The 25,004-nt window shown below is 39.3% G+C and overlaps 1 protein-coding gene across 7 annotated transcripts in view; it reads left to right on the top strand.

Moving 5' to 3' along the window:
* NCOA7 (nuclear receptor coactivator 7) overlaps positions 1-25,004 on the top strand; it is a 154,050-nt gene that overhangs the window by 31,033 nt on the left and 98,013 nt on the right. The gene's annotated exons all lie outside the window — the stretch shown is intronic.

The following is a 25,004-nucleotide window of genomic DNA, read 5'->3' as shown; positions in this document are numbered from 1 at the left end:
TTGATTGGTTCTTCTCTCTCTGTCCTTGACAGTTCTCTCAGACCAGTGCTGCTCAGGGAATCTAACATTCTATATGCATTGCACTGCAGATTGCTCAGAATCCCGAGTTTAACAACCTACATTGAATTTTAAATCCTAAGTACTTAGTTCCTGCTGCTCTGTAGCTTAATTAGTTGAGTTATAACTAAAAATCTATGACATATTTAAAGCTTATTACTTTGTGGGGTGTCTATTACTAAAAAGTATTTTTGTAGGTAAATGGAATGGATGAAATTGCGTCATTGTAGTACCTGTCATTTTTAAAGCTTGAACTCATCCAACATATGTACATGTGTTAGTATCTGAATAGGAGTAATCTACTATATTATTGGTTACTATTTACAGATTTAAACATCTGTATGGCAGCCACTCACTAATCATAATAACATGAATGGTACAGTAAAACGTTTATAAATCATTTTGATGGCTGGAATGTTTTCAAACTCAGAGGGAGAACATAGGCTTAAAATGATCATTATGGTCTCCTAAATCGAAATACTTCTTAAGAACTAATTCAGCCTTACCATATCCCCAGCCCCAATATTCTTGTTAAAGATGCACTTCCTGTTTTCCAAATATAAGTCTTGGAAACTGAAAACCAAAGTTTTTCGTTGATGTTTTTATTCAGAAATTCAGCTAGGTTTTAGATTGTTAAGGAACTACTATGTGCCAAGTACTTTACTTATTATCTTATTTATCTTCACAATAAACTTGTGAAATAGGTTTTCTCCCTGTTTTGTTAATGAGGTAACTCAGAAAGTACTTTGTCCGTTTCATGTAGTGTAAGAGTCAGTATTCAAATATAGGGTTGTATCCAAAGGACATGTTTCACTTAGTAATAGTAAACCATGAATAAGAATTTTTGGAAAACAAGAGTTATACTACTAATTTTAGTGAATTATTTTTTCCTATTAGGACCCCAGAGAGTAGCAAGATTGTTTGGGGAAGGAAGAAATCAGGCATCTAATGGGTGAACCATAGAAAGATAGGACACTTAGAATAAACAAGAACTAAATGTTTATTTTGAGATAATTGTAGATTCACATGTAGTTCTAAGAAATAATACAGAGATATCTTATACCTTTCATCCAGTTTCCCACCTTAGGTAACTATTGTATAATAAATATCACAACTAGGAAATTGACATTGATACAATCCACTAACCTTATTCAGATTTCACCAGGGTTTACAAGCACTGAGGCACTCATTTGTGTATGGGTGGGTGTGTGTGTGTGGGTGTGTGTGTGTGTGTGTGTGTGTGTGTGTGTGTGTGTATTTAGTTCTGTTCAGTTTTATTACGTGTAGATTAGGGTTTACAAGCACTGAGGCACTCATTTGTGTATGGGTGTGTGTGTGTGTGTGTGTGTGTGTGTGTGTATTTAGTTCTGTTCAGTTTTATTACATGTAGATTTGTGTGGCCACCATCACAATCAAGATACAGAACAATCCCATCAAAAAGATCCCATGTGCTACCCTTTTGTAGCCATATTCACCTTCTTCCTCCTGCACATCACTCCCGACAACCACTAATCTGTTTTCCGTCTCTATAATTTGTCATTTCAAAAATATTATATGGGGCTTCCCTGGTAAAAAAAAAAAAAAAAAAAAAAAAAAAAAAATTATATGAATGGAATCATACAGTATCTAATGTTTTGAGACTTTTTTTCACTTAGTTCATTTCCCTTGATATCTTAGTCTATTCGGACTGCTGTAACAAAATACCACAGACTGAGTGGCTTACAAACAACAGAAGTTATTTCTCGCAGTTCTGGGGGCTGGTAGTCCAAGACCAGGGAGCCATCATGGTCAGGCTTTATGTCTGGTGAGAGCCCCCTTCCTGGTTCATCAAAGGCCACCTTCTCACTGTAACTTCACGTGGTGAAAGCGGCAAGGAGCTTTCTCAGGCCTCTTTTATAAGTGCACTAATTCCATTCATGAGAGTTCTGCCCCTTATAACCTAGTCACCTCCCAAAGACCCCCATCTCCTAATACCGTCACGTTGGGCATTAGGTTTCAGCATATGAATTTTGGGGGTACACAAACATTCAGATCATAGCACTTGAGATCTGCCCGAGATGTTGCATGTATCAACAGTTTGTTCCTTTTCATTGCTGAGTAGTATTCCATGTTATGGATGTATCACAGTTTTTTAGCCCTTCACCCATTGAAGGACATTTGGGTTGTTTTTAGTTTGGGACTGTTACAAATAAAGCTAGGATCATTTGTGTAAAAATGTTTTTGTGAGTATCAGTTTTAATTTATCTGGGATAAAGCCTCAATGGAATGGCTGAGTCAAATGATAAGTACATGTTTAATTTTATAAGAAACTGCCAGACTCTTTTCCAGAGTGGCTATACCATTTTCTACTCCTTCCCATCTGCAATGTATAAATGATCCAGTTTCTTGGCATCCTCATCAGCATTTGGTATTGTCACTCTTTTTTTATTTTAACCACACTGAGAGGTGTATGGTGATATCTCATTGTGGTTTTAATTTGCATTGCTTTAATGACTAATGAGGTTCAACAGCTTTTCATGTGCTTATTAGCCATCTGTCCATCATCTTCACCACAATTTCTTTTCATGTGTTTTGTCTGTCTTCCCGGACCGGGGCACGAACCCGCATCCCCTGCATCGGCAGGTGGACTTGCAACCACTGCGCCACCAGGGAAGCCCTGGATTGTTTTCTTACTGTTCAGTGTTGCAAGTTCTTTATACATTCTAGATACTAGTCCTTTGATATATGGTTTGCCAGTATTTTCTTTCAGTGTGTAGCTTTTCTTTTCAATTTGCTAAAACAGTCTTTTGCAAAGCAAAAGTTTTAAATTTTAATGATTCAATTTATTAGTTTTTCATTTTATGGATTGTGCTTTTGGCATCAAGTCTAACAACTCTTTGCCTAGCCCTAGGTCCTGAAGATTTTCTTTCATTTTGTTCTAAATATTTTATAGTATTATGTTTCATACTTAAGTTGGTGATCCATCTTGAGTTAATTTTTATATAAGATGTGAATTTAGGTCAAGATTCTCTCTCTCTTTTTTTTTTTTATTTTTTTGCCTAGGGATGCTCTATATAGTGATTTCAAAAGCTGTAGTGCCTTCTCAGTTTGCTTCCAAACTGATTCCAACAGTAAAGGTGACTGTGGTTCATGAACAACCTGCTCAGAGTTAACCACGTCTTGTTCCTAAGATGTAGAGTGAGGGGCGCCCCTTAAACTGAGAATGCAAGATGAAACTTCTGGAAGAACAGCATACTTTTTTCAACTCAGCAATACAAAATTTAATTGTCATGCTTGCCTTGACCTCTTGTGAAAAGTATTCTAGCAGTGAAAAAGAAAAACATATCCAAAAATAGAGAGTGATCCTAGGAGTATAGGGATAGCAGGACAAGGCCAGTAGTCAGTGGTACTATTAAAATAGTAAGTCACCATGATTAGTTACTAGGAAATGAGAGAGAGAGAAAAAAGATAAACCTGCAGTTTAGCTACTGTAATGCAGTTGCAGCCCCAAATGGTCAAGCTATTAAAAGCAAAAAGCAAACAAACAAACAAAAACTCCAAAAACTTTATTATCAGAAAAGAGGCAGCCAAAGTTATAAATCTTTTCAACTACCTCTGACTAAACTGTGGAATTCCATAAAGTGGAATCACCAACTGGACCTGCTTGAAAGCTGATTTCTGACAACCTAGGGCAGTTTGCTCTAGAGTGTGTGTGTACGCGCCCTCCAAGCCAGATCTCTAGGGAGGAATATAGTCAGGCCAAGGGTGCAGCCATACCACCTTAGGCAAATCTCTGCTAGTGTGCAGAGGGGAGCAAAAGGAAGATTTGCCCTGATTTCTGCCTGCTACCACAATATGTATCAGAAATCCTAAAGATTGCTTTTAACCCCCCCATCCCTTTACCCTTCTGAGTATTTAAATAGTCTCTGTTTTCTTGGTGCACTATTTTACCCTGTGGTTTCATAAACATTGTATGATTGTATGTAGTAAATAACCCTTTACCTACCCCCTTTGTTGATGGTTCTCTCTCTCTCTCTCTGAAGTTAATATCAAAGCAAAGTTAAGTTTAAAAGGCCCCATTTTAATACTTTTGGATTGAAATTAGTGATTCGAGGATCACCCAATACTTTCTTTCTTATAATTTATCTTGAAATATGCCTGTGTAGCTCTACATGGACATATGAGTCAGCATCACTACTAGATAAATCTATTCTGGATAAAGCCCTGCGGAGTTTTCAGGATCTCCTGGCTCTGCCCCGCCTGGTTTTCACCATCTTCAGTGTTTTGTACCAGTTGTTTATTCCAGATCGAATGATTCATGAGACATTTTTCCATGCTTTTGCAAATAATTTGTATTTACAAAATTAGTATATTATATATGTGTGTATTAATTCCTTGATACTTGACAAGTCTTGAAACCAAATGAAAAACTGAATTATTAAAGCAAATTATACTTTCTGTACTATCCTCTGGAGTGATCGTTATTCATTATGGCCCCTGCTCCCTCTCTTACCTTGTAGTTAGAATGCAGGTATTTTTTTTAAGAAGTGCTACAAGGGCTCCCTTCTTCCACACTCATTTTGACATTATTTGGCTTTTGCAGAATTTAGTACCCTTTTAGTGATTTTTGTGTAGATCCCTTTGTGCTCTTTATATATATGTTTCATCCCCAAATATGATTTGACTGCTGTGGAAATTTAGACTCAAGGGGTTTGAATAACTTCAATGAGATTACACAGCAGGTGGGTGAGGCAGCATTTGAGCCCAACTCTGTCCTTCTCCATCCAGAGCTTCTGTTCTGGATGCTGCCCAGGGCCATGTGGCAGCTCAGTGGCAGAATGGCGCCCATAGAACACAGGTTACCTGACCTCATGCTACTCACATTGTGGGTTGAGTAGATTTCTGTGAGCAGTCCTGGCAGCTTAACATTAATTTATACCACTGTAAATTAATGTGCAGAAATGCATCCTGGATTCCAAAGATCTAAGTTATAAGTGACCTTTTCTGAAAACAACTTGTTTATAACTTGAAGACATCCCATAATCCATGTCTTATATACTTTATCCATCCATAATATGGTTAATGTCAGACTATTAACCAACCAAGGCAATAGGAAACATGCAGTCTGTATACCCCACCTGTGTAAGTCAGTGGTTTGCATTACAGTGATCTACTTTACACCCTAGGATTGCATCTTGTCTAAAAAGAGTAGTTGCCCGTAATAGAAATGAATGCAGAGATAACATTTGGACAGAAAATCTCAGCTTGCCCTCTTGGTCAAGTACAGAGTCTAAGATCCAGTGGAAGGCATCACCTGGATGTATCTGGCCTGTTGATCTGCAGCACTGCTGAGGACAACAGGGAGGGCTCTCAGCTCCAGCCCCACGGAGGCAGCCTTTGAACCTTAGGGGAAGAGCCGTCTCTTTGTGGTACAGCTGGGCTAAGAATGCATATACCACGTGGGTGGAGTGGTGTGGTGTGAACTCTTGCCCTTCCTTTAATTAACAGTCTCTAATTGTTTTTTCCTGCTAGCCAAGGACCATTAGAGAAGAAACTTAGTAGGTCCCAGATTAGAGGAAAAACCCTATTATTACCAGTTGTTGGATTCAGATATTGTCATATTGCAGAGTTTAATTGATTGGTATATGAAAAGCATATAGACCCATTTTAAGTGCTTGGTACATGTTAACTCTATACCTTCTTAATATTTGGTTAATATCTTCTCAGTTTTACTATGCCTGCTGATTCTAAAGTTAATAATAACACTTGTGGTGCTTTATAAAGTGCTTTCATGTGCATTCCCTCACTTTAACCTCACCATGATCCTATGAGTAGATAGAATTGCAGATGATGAATCTGTAGTTTGGAAGGTTAAATAACTTGCCTCCAATCTCTTAGCCTTTAAATGGAGGGTCTGGGCCCTGAACCCCAGTCTGCTTTTTCTGTATCTCTGATTATTTTTCTTCATTCCATGTTGTATCAGTTTAAATAGCATTAAACATTAATTTTTACTTTGTCTGAGAGGGGGATTAGAACATATTTATAGCATCATAAGTTGGGGAAGTTGTATATGGATTTGGAAGTAAATGTTCTAGTTAACTTTTGGAAACCATATCTGATTTCAGCTTCTAAGAACCATCCTAGAGGGCTGTTGGCGCTGTTAGGGACACATGCCTGTAGTGATCCATAGCCCTATCCAAGGACAGTCTCGTGTGTGACCTTCTGAGGTCCTATTTGCTGTTTATGTGTTTACAGCCATTCTCCCCCCAGATGGGCCATCTGGAGGGAAGGGACTCAGCAGTAGTTCAGTGCTCTTTCCTTGTGCCTTGTTAAGTACTGGTTGACATATAACAAGTGTTAAGTATTTTTTTGACCAACTGACAGACTGAGAATATTTAAAACAGCTTCTTTAATGTAGGATATAAATGGTTTGTGAGTCTTAATTTTTGTCACTATATATTTTTCAGTATTCAGGAATTTTATTAATCTTAAAAAATTGAGAATATTTTAAAACCATTTCCTGTGAAAAAGCTGTGTGTGCCTTATTTGAAAATATTACTAATTACTGAGTAAACTCTTGCCTGAGCTGTAATGTCATTTAAGGCTTATGTTTCCTATTTTCTTGATTTGAATTCAGATCAAGTGGCTCTAAGGGAATATTTACATATTGCTTGTCATTCATTACTGGGAAAAACAGCCATGGCCAAGTTTGACCTGCTGATGCTTTCAGGAAATCATTAACTTTTTTTTTTTTTACAGATTAAAAAAAAAATGCATATAAACATTTAGCCATTAACAGTTAGACTCATGCTTTTGGCTTCATTTTTAAAGAACAGGCAGAGTTACTTGATTTAATTCCATGGAGAATACTGCTTTTCAAGCTGTAGGTTACCAATCCATTGGGGCGTCATGAAATCAATTTAGTGGATAGGAACCAGCATTGTTTTAACGGAATGGAAAAGGATAGATCAATCTGGACTGAGCTAGACTGAATAGAAAATATCAGCATGTGTTATATGTAGTCAGAATAAATAATATTTCATGAAAATTTTCTCTTAAATATTTATAAGGATGTTTATATTGAATCATAATTAAAAATTTCTTTTTATTGTGGGCCACATTGAACAATGACTCATTGATATAGAGGATGGTGCTTAGCATACTGGCAGTTAGGTTATTTTTCCTCACTGAAAAACAAATTTCCTTGATCTAACACACATTAACCAATTGTTCAAAGAAAGCTGTACATAAGGTACTTGTTATATAAATATACTTTCCCACAGTGCAGTGTAATGGGTCTAACTAATTTTAAGGATAAATGACAAGCATGTCTCTGTTTAACCTGAACTTCCCATGCTGATCTGGACTGTCCCAGATCCTAGAGCGAGACCCAAGGAAACTGTAATTCAACAAAACCACCAGATGGAACTAAGCTTAGGCAACTTCCGCTTTGGGGCCTCCTGGAGGTTTCTTCTCTGTAGGACTACTTCCTATCTGTGGAGCTGTATAGTCTTCTTTTCTCTTAAATGAGAATAATAATAGTACCTACCTTTTAAGATTGTTGAGAGGATTGACTGAGTTAAAATGTATAAAGTCTTTGTAATAAGCACTATTGAAAAATAAGCACTAATGAATTTTAATATAAAAGCATGCTGCCTAAGTAAGGAATATAGGAATAAAAGAGAAATTGAGAAAAAGCAAGAATAAATATATAGGCATACGTTCTGTGTACATTTCAGGGAGTTTATCTATCCTTTGAAACTTGTCCATGCTCTAGTCATGGTCTTCAGTGAAAGACCCAAGGCATGACACCAAGACACAGAAAGACCAAAGCGTGTGAAAAGTACATGGTATAAGCCACCTCCCTCCTTCTTAAATGTTGTTGCTGACAGTCAAGAAAGACTTCAGCTGAACTCACTCTTGAGTTTGGATTTGAATTTGACACGACTGGCTCACGATACTCTTGTCACATGCATTTGAAACCGTTCATTGTTGCTGGTACAACAACTTTTCAGCAAGAGAAAATTGAGTTCTGAACCAGAAAATGCTTTGTGCTCACAGCTCTGAAAGTTCATCGCTTATGCTTGTAGTCCAGCATGTTGGTGATTTTAGTAGAAATTTTCCTGTCTCCCCCCCAACGCACACAAATTCATATCTGAAAATTCCTACAGTCTTCACCCCCTCTAACTCATAAGTCAGCTGCTGATTGCATTTCCTCCCTCACAGCCTCCCACATTAATCTTCCTGAGGTACGCTTCAGATATGTCACTTCTGCATCCCCAGTTCTTCTCTTGAATTTGAGGTTCTGCACAGTACGGCTCATTCCTACCTTTCGGTCTTTATCTCCTACTTCAATTTTCTATACATGTCTTACTCTTTGCCCCCTCAGAACTTTGCTTTCATTATACAAAGAACTGCCCTTCACGATCCTCTTTTTATTTACAGTGATGTCAAACCCATCACTCTGGCACACCCGTCTTTAATTATGACATTGTCTCCTTGAGGCCTTTCCTGTTTCATTTAATCCTTCACCACCACCCACACACATAACTAGATGTGCCCTCCCTTGCCACTTGAGCCAAGGCATTGCTAGGCTTCCTTATCCCTTCTCTTGGGGCCCTTAACGTAGTCTGTCTTTGGATACACCCAGTAGCACTCTCATCTTCTCTGCCTTATTTGCTTGTGTTATTTATTGTCAGTTCTTTTTCGTTTTTATAGTCTTCACAGGGTCTAGCTTCATGCCCTGCGCCTAACAGTCATTCACTGTGAATGACAGCCAACATGTACTGTGTAACAGAGATTGATTTGTGTACTTGTCTAATCTCATAATTACCCTGTTATCATCCTAATTACAGACAAAGATGCTAAGCTGTATCATAGGTGTAATTTGCCCAAGGTCACATAATTATGAAGTAGCAGATCTAGGACTCAACGCTGCTATGCCTGACCTCACAGACCACAATCTTAATTATTATGTCATATTCTTCATTAAACTATGTTGAATTGAATTTCATAGAACCTTATCAGTAACCCATAAGTAGGACTCACTGATCTAAATGATACAATAATTAAATGTGTTTAAGTACTCAACTGATATTTTCTGATTTTCAGTGTAGAGGAATTATTAGGAACTTTGGAACAAGTTAAGGAATCTCTGCTCTTTCAGGGAAGCTTTGTAAGTTGCTACATACCAGTGAAAAAGTCAGCAATCTCCTGACCTTCCTCTATAGTTTGGGGGTATATCAAGGATTCCCCTATTATTTCTTCTCGAAGTCAGAGTTGGAGGCCCTAACAGGTGAAAATCTCCCAGCTTGGTCACTTCTGTTGTAATACGATGACCTGGTGCTTGTGCCACAGGGCATGTGTTCATGCATTTTTACTTCCCTCTTCCTTCATTTACCATTTTAAATAAAGTTTGCATGACCAAGATAGTTAATGTCCCATTTTTTTTTCCGTACTCATTTTGTGGTATAATATGCCAGTGAACATGCCGCAGCCTCGCCTACTTGTTTTAACTTTTTGCTCCTCACCCGTAAATGAAAACAGTATTGAAAAGGATAGCGGGCCAGGTTTAAAGAGACTGGGCAAGGCGTAGGGTGGCCTATGGTTTGCAAATGTGATTCGGCACCAAATAAAACAGACAGATGAGTCAGCACCACAGAGCATGAATCTGAGTGTCCTAGGGATGAGAAGGGAAAATGTTAGTTGGATTGGGGGACCTGGATCTCTTCCCAAAGCAAGACATGATCTAGCATCTGCTGAGGCAGAAGGTGATGGAGAGCAAGGAGGGCTTTTCTTAATGGTTCCATTACTAGAACCGTGCAACTGATTTCACTTGGAGAAGAATCAAAGGTGACTTTGAGGTGGATATATCATGTACTGAAATGAGAAATGTAGCTTGTTGGTTTTTTTTTTGTTTTTTTTTTTTTTAATGGTACGCGGGCCTCTCACTGTTGTGGCCTCTCCCGTTGCGGAGCACAGGCTCCGGACGCGCAGGCTCAGCGGCCATGGCTCACGGGCCCAGCCGCTCCGCGGCACGTGGAATCTTCCCGGACCAGGGCACGAACCCGCGTCCCCTGCATCGGCAGGCGGATTCTCAACCACCGCGCCACCAGGGAAGCCCCAGCTTGTTGGTTTTGAGACAAGATTTCTTTAGGTGTGAACAGAGAGTATGATGTACATATAGAAGAACCAGAAAACAAGGCTATGGAGTACATCACAATTTAAAAATGGTATTTATTAATGTACTTATGGAATACTTGACAAACTAGATGGCCAAAATATGATCCTGTGAACTTAGGAAATGGTTAGAGGCCCAGTTATTCGTGCTTAAAATATTCTTTTCTATACTTAGAAAAAAAGCAACCATGAAACCTAATTATATTTCTAAATCACTCTGTGGCATTTAAAATACAGTTGGCACATACATGTTCAAGAACACATCTGTTGTACGAAGCAGAGTAGATTCAAAATTGACTGATCCTGCTTTTTAGGTGGCATGATTTGAATCAAATTACTGTCATGGATGATTTGAGCTGGGTCATTAATCTTTCCATTAATTTTTCCTATGTATGTGAAAATGTTACTGTTGATTATGACAGCCTTAGTGCTTGTTCTTCACAGTTTAGAGCTTGAAGAGATTTTGGTTTAGAAGTTGTGTAATATATAATTTAAAGCAGATGAATTTCGATATTTCAGATTAATTTTGTTAGCACAGCAGAAAGCTGAATGGTAATTTGGTTATTTCATTTTCAGAAGGTAATTGAAGCAGATGCTGGTGAGGTCATTGGAGACTGAGCCATCTCTGTCTCAGTGGCTCCATCATTTTTTTTAAGTGGGGGGTAATTCCTTTTACTTTGCTAAATCAACTGCTTTCACTAGATACTGAGAGAAATTTGATTTTTTTTAACTGCAACTCTGAGCTTATGTAATCAGGATTTCAGGATATTTTTTCTTTTATAAGAGTAGATGTATTTTAAATGTAAAAATGAGTAATATGTCCACATTATATATATGAAAACATAATTTTTCTTTTATAAGAGTATATGGATTTTTAAAATAAATGTTATAAACACGTGTATTTATCTTTAAGTGAAATTTGCACTGTCTTAACAGGTCATTGAAAACTTAAAATTGTAAAATTGATTGAGTTATAAACCTAATCTATGTAATCTTTACCTTCTGTTTATTTTTAATGCATAGGAAAATCTTTCTCTAATTTTGAATTTGGTTTTTATATTATTATCTGATACAAGTAGATACTTAAGACACCCCCTAGTTCTCTGATCTAATCGAAGGTAAGACTTTATTAGAGTCATTTGATGTTTATCATTGAATTTGAAGTGTATTGTTGTGTTAGGAGGAGAACCTTATGCATTGCTTATGTCTCAGACAGACCTTTTGTGCCTGCACCTGTTAAGCCCAGAGGACAGAGTGCCAAACACAACAAATGTGGGTCTTGCTGTTATGGAGATTACTTTTCACAAGGACATTAAAGAAACACATAAATGCATATGTCAATAGAAATTGCAGTGTTTGCTCTGAGGGAAAATAACAGGATGTTATGAAAGAACTGCAAGGGAAGTATCCACATTAGACAAGAGTGATGTTCAAGAAAGAACTCTGGAGAAAAATGACATTTAAGCAGATCTTTGGTATGAGCATGAATTTCCCCCATGATCTATGTATTTAGGAGAAGGACTGGGGAAAAAGGAAGGGAGGGACTATTCTAAGTAGGGGGAAACACTTAGACTTCACATCCTTAAGGTGGGAAAAAGCTTGGCAGGTTCTTGGATCTGCAAGAAGGTCAGTGTGGCTGGAAGAGAGTACATTTAGCGAGGATAGCACAAGAAGGGTGGAGAGTAGTCTGGGGTAGGTCATTCCGGGCCTTGTTGGTGATGTTTGGGAATAAGGGTTAAGAAAGGATGGAGATGCCATGACATGAAATGGGAAAACTAGAAAAGTAACAATTTTGAGAGGGAATCTCAGGACTTTAAGTTTGGATGTGTTAAGTTTGAGATGTCTATGAGACATCCCAGTGGAACCATTGTGTGTACAATTAATTGGATATGTGAATCTGGAGCAAAAACAGAATGGTCTGGGCTGAGATAGAAATTGACGAGTTGTTGGCCCCAGCCATAGGAATGAATGAGATCAGGTAGGGAGAGTGTAAAGTGAAAAGAGAACAGAAGGAATGGGGAACAGAATTGGGTAAACCCAACATATAGTGATCTAGTAGGATGAAATCCAGCAGAAGTGGAATCACAGTAGTCAGGAGAACAGAGCAAGCATTTGAAGAAGGAGAGAATGATCAGAAATTTTGAAAGCAGGGAGTGGTAAATTGAGATGTGGACTGAAAAGTATCCATTAAGTGTGGCCACTTGGAAGTCACTGATGATTTGAATAAAAGCAGTTTCAGTACCATGATGGGAGAAGCCAGTTTAATGTAAATGGGGAATAAGGGAGTGGAAGCAGAGCTTCTAGGCAGTTCTTCTCAGAACTTGTCTGGGAAGGGAAGCCAAAAATTAGGGCCATGGCAGGAGGGAGATGTGGAGGTCAAGGAAGAGTACATTTTTGAAGATGGAGGAGGAAGAGAAGCTATTTGAGCATGTCTGTCAGGTAATGGATATGATCATTCAGACAGGGGCGTCCCTCAGAGAGGCTAACTTAATGACTGACCCTTGTGTAAAGTCATGAGAATATTAGCAAAGCAATAAAGCAGGAGATGAGCCACACCAGGTCGCCTGTACCCTGTCCATCTAGGGTCTATAATGACTTTATTGTCTATATTGATGATACCACCCTCTCCTTTGCTGATTGCTCACTGTGTGCCAGGAGCTTTACAGATATGACCTCGTTTAAATCTCAGGACAACCCCTGGGCTAGATGATGATATTTTCCTCATTTTGACAGATGAGGAAACAGGCTCAGAGTGGTTTAGTGACTTCCCAAGTTATACAGCTAGCAAGTAATGGAGCCAGGAATTCTTCCTTCTTGTGTCCTACTCCAAAGCCTTCATGAACCACTACCCCTATAGCACCCTCCAAGTATAATATAAAAATAGAATAAATCTGTTCCATAATAGAAATATTCAGTTGTAATATCTTCATTGAAAACTTTATAGAAATTTTCCCATAAAAGGTTTTTTTAAAAGTTACTTAATTTGGGCTTCCCTGGTGGCGCACTGGTTGAGAATCTGCCTGCCGATGCAGGGGACACGGGTTCGTGCCCCGGTCCGGGAAGATCCCACATGCCAAGGAGCGGCTGGGCCCGTGAGCCATGGCCGCTGAGCCTGCGCGTCCGGAGCCTGCGCTCCACAACGGGAGAGGCCACAACAGTGAGAGGCCCACATCAGAAAGAAGAAAAAAAAAAAAAAAAAAAGTTACTTAATTTATTAGAATGTGCCCTCTTTGGAGTATATATCCAAAGGTAGTTGGAGAATTCCTAAGTGTTTAAGTTTATAGAACTTCTGGGTATTATTTTAAGAAACAGATGTATCAGCTTGGAATTAGAGTACCTCGGTGGTATTAACTTTTTTTTTTTTTTACCAATATGAATTTAAAAATAAACTAAAAGTGACTGAATTTTAAAATATTAATGTTTTAATATAATTATTCTGTTGTAGGTGAGCATCAATCGTTCATGTCTATTTTAAATGAAAAATGCTAATCTTAATGCTGTGGGCAGTAACATCTGTATAGGAACTTCATAGACAGTAAGTTTGATGAGAAGGGCTGGTTGGGCCTGTTGAAGTATCCTCTTCTGTGTATAGAAAGCAAGGCACTAGCAAATCTTCCTGCTAGTAAGTCATAATGTGCAGTGGAGAGTCTGTATGACTTGGATAACAGCTGGGAAATTTCTTTTCCTGCATTCAGAAATCTAATGTGTCTCCATGACTTTCTTTTAGTACACAGTTTCTTTTATAGGCACATCGTATGAGAAACTTCAGCCCCTCTCTAAGAGTAGGTCTGGGATGTAGAAGTACCAGGTAATATAGTAACTAGGTAATGTCCTGGGGGCTTGAAAGAAGTGATTGAGAGATCAGAAAGAAAAGACTGCATTTCCTTAAATAAGTGTCAAGTTTATATAAACTTGATATCTCCTTTTCTTCCACTCCTCATCTTACTACAGGCGCCATGTCTAAGTTCAGAAACATGAAATCTTTTAGTTGAAAGACAAAGGTCATCTGGGCTACCAAGCCATGGCCGGAAACTCCGCTGCATCTGACGAATAGGCCTTTTCCAGCCTGGATTTGAGTTTTTCCAGCCAGAGGAATGTCCCAGGGACTCCCAAGGCTACTTGTTTCTTGCTTGAAAAGCTCTTGTTAGTAGACAGTTGTTTTTTAATTTTTAGTTAAAATTTATTTTCTTTCAACTTATTCTTCTCGTTCCCACTTAGGATCCACACAAAATAAATAAAATCCCTCTTTTGTGTATTATCATCGCATGTATTTGAAGATAACATCATATTCTCTCTGAACCTTTTCTTTTCCAGGCTGACTATACTAAGTTTCTAAATCTCTTCACATAAAATAGTTTTCAGATTCTTCACCATCTTGGTATGGTCTTGAATAATGTATTTGTAGGAATATTACTTGTTATCCTTACTTTTGTTAATACAGCATCATGTTTCATTAGTTTGTTGACAATCATATTCACACTGAGGGAAAAGAGTGTTTTTCCTTGTGAATTGTAATTTTAATTTTATCTTCTTTTCCATTCATTATTCAGTTACCAGGAAGTTTGAAGCCTGATTTTCAACATCAAACCTATTTGCTGTCCTTTCCAGCTTGGGCCAGATGACACAGCCTGAACAGCATGCCTTCTATGTCCTTTTCCAAATAGTTGATAAAAATGCTGGATTGGAGAGCTTTATGCAGTCTGGCATATTCATTATTTAACTACTACCATTAGTAGTTAAATATTTATCTTTAAGTCTTTCTACTTGCTGTAAATCAATTTTCTCTTAAGTTCACTTAACCAAATTCTCTAGCTCAGCTATTTCCATTTTACTTTTAAGAAGGTAGCAACAGACATTTTCAAGAGCCTTAGTGAAATCTTGATATACTGCCTCCTGTGACATGTCATCAATATGAAAAATCTAGCAGCCCTATTAAAAAGATAATTATTTTAGTTTGTATTCACTCATTTTAGCATACCAATGGTGGCTTCAAGCAGCCAATAATTCATCTTTAAGTAATCACAAATGATTTGTCTAATATCTGTCAGTTTATTTTTTGGGAGTTGGTATCAAGCTGCTTTTAGTGTGTCATTTCTAGAATCTGTGTTGTTTTTCTTTTTAACCAGGATTTTTTTTTTTTCTTTTAATCTTTTTCCGTGATTCTTACTGGTAATGGTTCTACCACTCAAGGAGTTGCTTCTTATAGGGCTAGAGACTTCATCCTGGATTTCATTTTCTTCTTAGCCATGGATGCTCTATGCTTTTTAGTTTTTCACCTAGTCTGTTTGATAGAGCTGCAAAATAGGATTGGACTAGATCTACTTTCTGTCTCTTGTAAGTTAACTTCATCCTGGGTGCCATAGGCAGTGGGCCTATTGCTTCTCATCCCTTCATCCTCTCAACATCCATAGAATTTCCTTGATACTTTTTCCTTTGCATTGTTTACAAACTTCTATTCATTCAGATCTTCAGCTGTCCATTGTTGTTCTTATGGGTTTGTGTCATTTGTTTTTTGCTTTTGTTTGAGTTTCATCATGTGCCTTTCTGCCATCCCTTATTTATGCCCATTGAAAACATGGGTTCATCAGGAAACATTTGTTTCTGGAGATGCTTTCTGCTTTGCCTCTTCAACAGGCTCATCTGTGATGGAGTTGGCAGAATTGTTTGGAAAGAACGTATGCCTCTTGAGCCATTTCCCTTTTAGACTCTGGCCTTGAAGTCATACTCATCTGTCCTTTCCCTCAGCAAACATTTGTAAGAATGCACGGTCTGGTGTAATAACAGGATGCTTATAAGGTAGTAACAATGGGATAAGTACTGGAACTGGTGTGACTGCCAAGTGCTATGAGTGTGGGGTAAAAGAAGTGACTGTCCAAAGGAGCTTGGGCATCATCATCAAAGAGGTGACATTGGGCTGTCTTCAGATACCATGAAGAGAGAATGAAGGAGGGAAGACTGGGTAGATGCATGGTCACATGAAAGTGCATGGGATTGCATGTGACTGGGACACTGAGAGAGATTTCCTTAGGTCGTTTGGGTGAGTTGTCTTGCACTATCTACTGTATACTTAGATATCTTCCTTTTGATTTACAGTCACAATCTTCAGCTGAAAGGTAAGGGGAAAACATCGTTGAAGACCCAAATCCACAAGATTCCTACCCAGAACTTCCAAGTCACTAGAGAATCATTTCAGCTTTTTTCCGTTGTGGATCAATCCCTTGACCATGTGTCTGGACAAGTTCCTCTTGACTGATGGTTTTGATAATTGTTAGGAGGTTCTCTGCCACTTTGTCCTGACTAACCCAACCTGGTCAAATTTTGGTTGCTTTCAAACCCGCCTCCGTTACAGGGAGCTCCCATTACTTTACTCTTTCTCTTTTAACTATTATAGCAATCAATAAAACAAGCACTGAATTAATTTATTACTTGCTAGGTAAGAAGTCACACACTAATTCATTGGTAATGCTAATAAAGGATTGAAGTTTGAATTCTGGAGAGGAAGAATGAGTCCATAAGCCCACAAACAATTAGTTTTAACAAGTCCCATTTGTCATTGGTCAGTAAAGAGGCTTCATTTATGGCCCATGAAGGTCTAGGCTACCAAAGATGCTCAGAAGTTGAGTTTTTAATTTTTTTTAATATTAATTTTTAAAATTTTATTGAAGCATAGTTGATTTACAATGTCATGTTAATTTCTGCTGTACAGCAAAGTGACTCAGTTATATATATATATATATATATATTCTTTTCATATTCTTCTCCATTATGTTTTATCACAATGTATTGAATATACCCTGTGCTATACAGTAGGATCTTGTTGTTTATCCATCCTGCATATACTGGTTTGCATCTGCTAATCCCAAACACCCAATCTTTCCCTCTCCCACCCCCCTCCCCCTTGGCAACCACAAGTCTGTTCTCTATGTCTGTGAGTCTGTTCCTGTTTCATAGATATGTTTATTTGTATCATATTTTAGATTCCACATATAAGTGATATCATATGGTATTTGTCATTCTCTTTCCGACTTAGAAGTTGAGTTTTTAAAATTAGCTTTGGCTGATGGGCTACTCAGAATTCACAACCAGGTATAATGAAACACAGCACCAAGTTTACCTCCTAGGGAAGTGCTGCTACGAATGGGAAGTTCTTTGGCAGGACTCATGAAGGACAGCTAGGATCTCAGAAGCTTCTGTTGTTTTCCACAGCCAGGCTGGTCCAGATCTCACACCAGTGTGATGTCATCATCCTGTGTCCCCAGTGTGGCATGGTCTCTGAGCCTGCTCTCTCCCCTGCCACATGTTCTGCCCACCAAAATTCTGTTACTAGTTTCAGTTTCTCTCTGGAGCCACTGAATAACTTTCTTTCTTGCATCTTATGTAAATTATTTTCCAACTTCTAGAAATTGTGTTTAATGAAACTAATTTTTTCAAGATAAAATTTTGCTCCAGTCTATGTGACCATAGAGTAAAACTGTTGGCCCTAGAAATTTAGTGACTTATTAATTCGAGGTCATAAATTTTAAGTGATTCTCATAGTTTGACCTCATTGTGGAGAAAATGATAAATTAAGGAAAAAGCAAAACCAGGAAAGACAAATGTGCTCATAGTGAAGATCACGCACAGACACATAAACTATTTAGTTGTCTAGGCAGACAACTAAAACGCTTAGAAGAAATAAGTGGGGCAGGCCTTTGATGTCAGTCTGGGTGGAGGCAGGATGCTTTGGGGGCTTTAGCATCCTCCCTCATGCCACTGCCATCAGTACTCCTCCATGCCACCCCAAAGAAACGTGTAGTCCTAATAAAAGATGCAGCTTTAACACAAGTCCCCAAGTCTTCCTTAAGCTTTCTAAAACTCAGTTCTGCCCCTTGCTTCTTCCTGTAGAGAAATTATAGAGCGGTCACTAGCATAAGTAGGGCCTCTTTCCCTCTGCTTCTTCCTTCCTTTTTGTTGGTTCTACAAAATTGTTTCCTTTGTGAAATAATAATAGCCCTTTAAAAAAAAGAGAACTGTCATGTTAAGCTGTGAAGTTTTCATTGATTTTTAAACATCATAATGCATGCAAAAATATTTGGTAGGCAGATTATCGAGAAACGATAAAGAATCTTTAAAAATAAGATGTACTTTGATACACAGTGGGAGAGTATTAAAAGGAACTTGTGGGTGGCTTATTTTTGTTTTTGTTTTTAATAAACAAACCTGTTTGGCTTTAACCATGGAAAGCAAGCTCTCATGAAACACTTATCTGAAATCACTAGATACAACTAAAGTGGAGCCACTGAATAACTTTCTTTCTTGCATCTTATGTAAATTATTTTCCAACTTCTAGAAATTGTGTTTAATTTCTAGAATTAACCATGGAATGCAAGCTCTCATGAAACACTTATCTGAAATCACTAGATACAACTAAAGTGACTTAAAAATATTGATGTAGATAATACTTATTAAATACATGTGGACAGAAAATAGTCCTCTGCAGCTGTAAGAAAATTCTAAGAAATTTCAAAAAAACATAATGAAGATTTTTTATTTTCTGAATAATGAATCTCCATATGGTTTATATTTGTTATTTACTTAGTTTTTTATTTTTATAGACATTTAGGGCTAAAAAATACCTTAAAAACCACTTAAGCTAACTTCTTGGTGGAGATGAGTTACTGAGTCTTGAGATGTTGTTATTTAACCAGGGTCAGCTAGTGGCTAGTTAGGGAATTGTCATTCATTCATTCACTCATTCCACAAATGTATATTTTGGTTCTGTTGTATAGCCTGGATACTGTGCAAAGCACTGAGCCTTCAGTGATAACTAAAACAGACACTGTCCCTTATCTCATGAAGTTTACATTCTAATGGGGGAGCCAGCTATTAAACAGCTAATTGAAGTAATAATTACTCAATTACACTATTGCTAAGTGCTGCAAAGAGAAAGTATTAATAGATGGCAGCAGAGAGTCTATCGCTGGGAGACCTAACAAGTCTGAGGATCAGGGAAGGCCTTCTTGAGGAAGTAATGTTTGACCTGATCTCTGAGGGATGATAGGGATGAGGTAGCTAAAGGGTGATGGGATTCATTCTCGGTAGAGGGAGAGCTTGTATAAAGGTAGAAGGAAGGTAAAATCAGTAGGAAATAGCAATGGTGGAATGTGGAGATCGAAATGGAGCAGAATCCAGGGTCCAGGTTCCTATGTAAACAGCTTAATGAATAGTGGTATGTACTCCAGTAAGTACATAGTGGTAAGTTTCACCTCAGGGAAACCAGGATTTGGGGAGGCAACTTTCAGGCTCACTTTTGGTCATCTTGAGTTTGGTGTGCTGTGAAGAGGGCATAGAAAAGTGGAGTAGGTGATTGGATCCACAGGGAAGAAGCTCGGAGCATAATCCTGAACTGGAGGTATAAAGTTGAGAGCCAGGAATTTGGGAATAAAAATGGAAGCCATGGGCAGTGAGTCTTCTGAGAAGACAGTGTGAGGAGACAAGTCCCAAACCTGCTCCGTCCCTGACCTTCCCCATCACAGTAAGCAAGGCTCCCCATTAACTTAAGCCAAAAATCTAGGAGTCAGTTTTAACCTTCTTTCCCTCACTTTCCACACCTAACCCATCAGCAAGCCCTGTGGACTTTACCTCCAGAACATAACCTAAACCCGTCCACTTCATCTCCTAATTCCCATCACCTCTCTTCTGGATTGCTGCCGTAGCCTTTAACTGATCTCCTCACTTCCATCCTTGCCCTTTACAACCCATTCTCCATGTAGGAGCCAGAGAAAAACTTTTAAAACACAAATCAGATCATCTCATTCTCTGCCTTAAATCTTCCAGTGGCTTTTCATAGCCCTTGAAGTAAACTCTAAACTCCTTATTCTGGTAGAAGGCCTGTGTGTCCCAGCCTCTGCAGGTCTCTCAGATCTCATCCGTGTTCACCTGGGCACCACCTCCTTGTCGCCGGCAGCCTTCCTCCTGAACACAAGCACGAGGGGTTTGCGATGGAGAGACCCCTCCACGCCGGGAGGCGGTGGTGTCCAGGAGGCCAGAAAACGTCTGGTCAGTAGTGTTGATTGCAGCTGAAGGGTCAGATGAGACCAGAATTAGAAATCGTCTACCGGGGCCTCACAGCCCCCAGCCTCTGCTGGCTCCATCACTGCTGCACCCTGCGTGGAGCATTTCCTGAAGCCAGCTGCTCTGTGACTGCAGTGTCGCTGGGGTGAGTGTGTAATTCATCTGTGCCACCAAGAAGCTTGGTATCCTAACTGGCCAAGGGCACTGCACACTGAAGCATTATTCTTGTTAGAACGAGAAATAGGGACTAGAGGAACAGAGAGTAATTGAGAAAGAACACGGTTTTTACTAATTGCAGAGGCTCACCCTTTTTTCATTTTTTTTTGTTTAAATTAATTTTTATTGGAGTATAGTTGATTTACAATGTTGTGTTAGTTTCTGCTGTACAGAAAAGTGAATCAGTTATACATATATCCACTCGTGTTTTAGATTCTGTTGCCGTGTAGGTCATTACAGAGTACTGAGCAGAGTTCCCTGTTTACCCTTTTTTCATGATTTGAAACAGCAGTAAGTGGTAACAATAAGAAATTCAAACAGTATAAAAGAGTGTAGCACACATGATTTTTAAAGTCCTCTGACCTTTTTTCCCCCCCTCTCTTCTGCGATTTCTGTTCCTCAGAGGTAACCTGGGTAATAGAATCATGCCTATCCTTTCAGAAATATTCATGCATATATAATCATGTTTTCTCTTACTTGCTATAGCTTCCTTTTTGAAAACTTAATGATATATATAATATAAACATCTTTCCATGATGGCTCCATTTTTTTGCTATTACATTGTTGCATTGAATTGTATTTTATACATATCTTTGTGTTTTTGTGCAAATATTTCTGTAGAATAAACTCCTAGCAGTCATCAAAGCCTATGTACAGTTAAAATTTCAATAATTACTCCAAATTGCCCTCCAAAAATTTTGTACCAGTTTACACTCCCACAAGCAGTGGGTTTTTTTTATTTTTATTTTATTTATTTATTTTTTAACATCTTTATTGGAGTATAATTGCTTTACAATGGTGTGTTAGTTTCTGCTTTGTAACAAAGTGAATCAGTTATACATATACATATGTTCCCATATCTCTTCCCTCTTGCATCTCCCTCCCTCCCACCCTCCCTATCCCACCCCTCTAGGTGGTCACAAAGCACGGAGCTGATCTCCCTGTGCTATGTGGCTACAAGCAGTGTTTTTCATAGGATGTTACCGTTCTGCTGTAAAACACATGCTTTTAAAAGTTGCTACTTGGGGATGTCTTGGTCTATTAAGTTTCTCCCTCCCCCTTCTTTTCTTCTCTTTTCCTGTCTTTTTTGTCTTTCCTCATTTTATGTCTTTCTTACTTTTCTTTCTTCTTTCTCTCCTTCCTTTCTTTGTTCCCTTCCTCCTTTACCATCCATCCAGTTACCAGTATTTTCTAAGAGGCTGTTCCACAATGGACAGTGTGCTGTGACAGCCCTAAGCAACTAGTGTCACCCTGAGGAGAGGATAGCAGATTCCATGCCTGCCTGCCCAGGCCCAGATGAGAGTCTGCAGGCACTGAACTGTGTTCGTTTGAGAGCAATGAGCATAGTAGGAGCATACACGTATCTTGTGTGAAGAGAAATGGAAAAGACTGGAGGTATTAAGTCAGAAGAAGAAAAAAAAACTTGGTGTGAGGGGTGGGTGTGCTGTCTCACTTTTTTTTTTTTTTTTTTTTTTTTTTTTGCGGTACGCGGGCCTCTCACTGTTGTGGCCTCTCCCATTGCGGAGCACGGGCTCCAGACGCACAGGCTCAGAGGCCATGGCTCACGGGGCCAGCCACTCCGCGGCATGTGGGATCTTCCCGGACCGGGGCACGAACCCGCGTCCCCTGCATCGGCAGGCGGACTCTCAACCACTGCGTCACCAGGGAAGCCCTCTCACATTTTGAAAGGCCTACCACAAGGAGCAGAAATCTCAGTTCCCTGGTGCAAGCGGGAAGTCAAACCAATGGATAGAAACTTCAGAGGTGGAATATGGCATTCAGTCTCACACAGAACTTGATAAATGCTGTTGATTTACTTATAAGTCACATTGTTTAGTGTTTCTTTTCATGCAAGTGGGAAAAAAAATCTCCAGGAGTAGACAGGGTACTAAGTGGGTTCATACACTACCTCTCTCAGCTATTTCCTCTCCATTCGCGGACCCCACGGGGAGCTGCCAGGGTGGCTCTGAACCCTCATTATGTGGTGACAAGCAGACTGCCTCAGCTCCAGCCTCACACCTTCCTCGGTGGGAAAGAGCTCATCTAGTTGTCCAGCTTAGAGTCTCCCTAAGTGAAAACTCCCATTTAGAAAAAACCAAAAATAAAAATAAGCAAACTCCGGTTTGGGAAAGGCAACCTGGAAAGGCACAGACGGTGGCCAGCGGTCCACTGTACTCGGCCGGAGGGTAGGTTCTGCTTCTCTGGCGGCGGATCAGTTCCCTGGACAGCCTTAGGGCAGCCCCGGTTCTGCTCAGGGCCGCCTACTCTCATCCACTGTTTTGACAGCGTGGAGGAGGAGCCTTCTGGGAGCCGGACTTCTCTAGTAGCCATCTTCTGATGGCATAGATTTGGGGATCGAGAGATTCCTTTGGGAGATGAGCAGTTACAAGTCCATTTTGTTTGACAAATCAGGGTTTTCTTTTTCCTGGCAATACAATTCCATTAAAAAATTTAGCAGGCTTTCATTCTGTTTTCATTGGCCAAACCCCATGGCTGGACACCAGAACCATAGCCTTGGCGGAGCCATGGTCTTTGGATGAAGATAGAATTTGGCTTGAGAATTTTGGTCTCTCAGCTGTGGGCTGGTACTCAGCCCATCTCCTTAGCCTTGAGAGTAACACTGCTTCAGGGCAGTGAAAACCAGTGACCTGAGCTGGGGAGGCACTATTGATTTCCTTCTTAGGAGCCCTGGGCTCTGTTTCTGCTGCATTTGTGCAATGGGGCCATCATCACGTGTGTCTGGCAGGGAATAACTGGAAGTAAGGGGCCTGAGGAAGGTCAGCTTCTCACAAATCCTCATCTCAGAATAGTGAAGTCCCTCCCTGGCCGTCCAGTGGTTAACACTCTGCCTTCCAACGCAGGGGGTGCGGGTTCCATCCCTGGTCGGGGAGCTAAGATCCCACATGCCTCAGGGCCAAAAAAACCAAAACATAAAACAGAAGCAATATTGTAACAAATTCAATAAAGACTTAAAAAAAAAAAAAAAAAAAGAATACTGAAGTCCCCTACTTCCCTTGTACTGACTTTAGTTTGGGGCAGATAATTTGGCTTTCCTACCTCTGCAAGACTCTAGGTCACCACACCCTTAGCCGCAAACAACAGTTTTCTCTTCGTGAAATTGTATTTTCATCTGGCTCTACTTTCAGCTGATCAGTTACAGCCCAAACTTGTCTCTCTTTGGAAGACCTTACTGAAGGCTAAATAAGTAGACAGTTTACTCTAGAATCCTAAAAATTCTCTTAATTCCCCTAATAATGCAGTCCTGATAGACACATCATCTAGTTTTAGGATACAGCAGGCATCCATTTTATTGTCACATGACAAAGATGGTGAACTTCCCAGCTGCTATCCAACCCCAGCTCAGACAGTCCACATTCTGGGGTCATTCATATGTAAATTTACATAATAGTCCGAACTCTCTTTTTGAGGGGTGGGTGGTGTCAAGTAATAGAAAACAGATCAAACCAGCTTAGGGGGAAAGGAGTTGGGGGATTTACTGGCACCCATAAGTTAAAAAGTCCTGAGATAGATTTCAGATTTGACTTAAAGAATACCTTGATTTGGGGACCAAATAATGTCGTCATGACTCAGTTTCTCTGTATATAAGCTCTTCCATTCTTTTGTCTTCCTTCCCAGGATTTACTTGATAAACACTGACAACACAGGATCTCCCCTGTGCAACAGTAGGCAAAGTGAGTGTGTTACCTGTAGTTCACCCTGAGTCCTGAGGTTCACTCTGATTGGACCAGCTTCGATTATGTGCTGGTTCTGGGCAGCTGTGCAGGAGGAGCCTCAGTGCTTTGACTGGCCTGGGTTAAATACAGTTGACCCTTGACCAACACAGGAGTTATGGGCGCTAACCTTCCATATAGTCAAAAACCCACATATAATTTACAGTTGGCTCTCCATATGTGCAGTTCTGATGTGTCCATGGTTCTGAATCCACAGATTCAACCAACCTCAGATCATGTAGTACTGTAGTGTTACCTCTTGAAAACAATCCCCATGTAAGTGGACCTATGCAGTTCAAACTTAATATTGTTCAAGGACCAACTGTGTTTTTTGTCCCTGGAGCTGGGGTGGAACCCTACCCAGATATGGTATTAAAAGTGGGGGAAGGGTATATTTATTGAAAATTGGTCCTTGATGGTAAAACAAGGAGGAACAGATTGTAGGGAGGTCAACAAAAGTCTACTACAATTATCTATAGTGTATCAGATACTGAACTAGGCACTGGAGTTGAGTTTTAAAAAGAAGAATGATGTATGTTGTGTCTTGGTGAATTTCTAGGCACTGCAGTGTTTGGAAAGAGTCTGTAAATATAATTGTTAATCCCATCACTGGATAGATAATTCAGTGAGATGACTTTTAAGGAGCTTTCCTACCTGAAATTTTATGATTGTGCTTCTTGGAAAACAAGATGGAAAAGATAAATTTTTTATTAGCTTAGGTAATTATTTTATCATTTTAAACTATTATTATTTTACTATTTTAGAATCTTTAATATTGTGACAGCTTTA

The sequence above is a fragment of the Physeter macrocephalus genome, chromosome 10 (assembly GCF_002837175.3).
Source record: "Physeter macrocephalus isolate SW-GA chromosome 10, ASM283717v5, whole genome shotgun sequence".
NCBI lineage: Eukaryota > Metazoa > Chordata > Mammalia > Artiodactyla > Physeteridae > Physeter > Physeter macrocephalus.
This window is presented reverse-complemented; position numbering and strand designations above follow the sequence as displayed.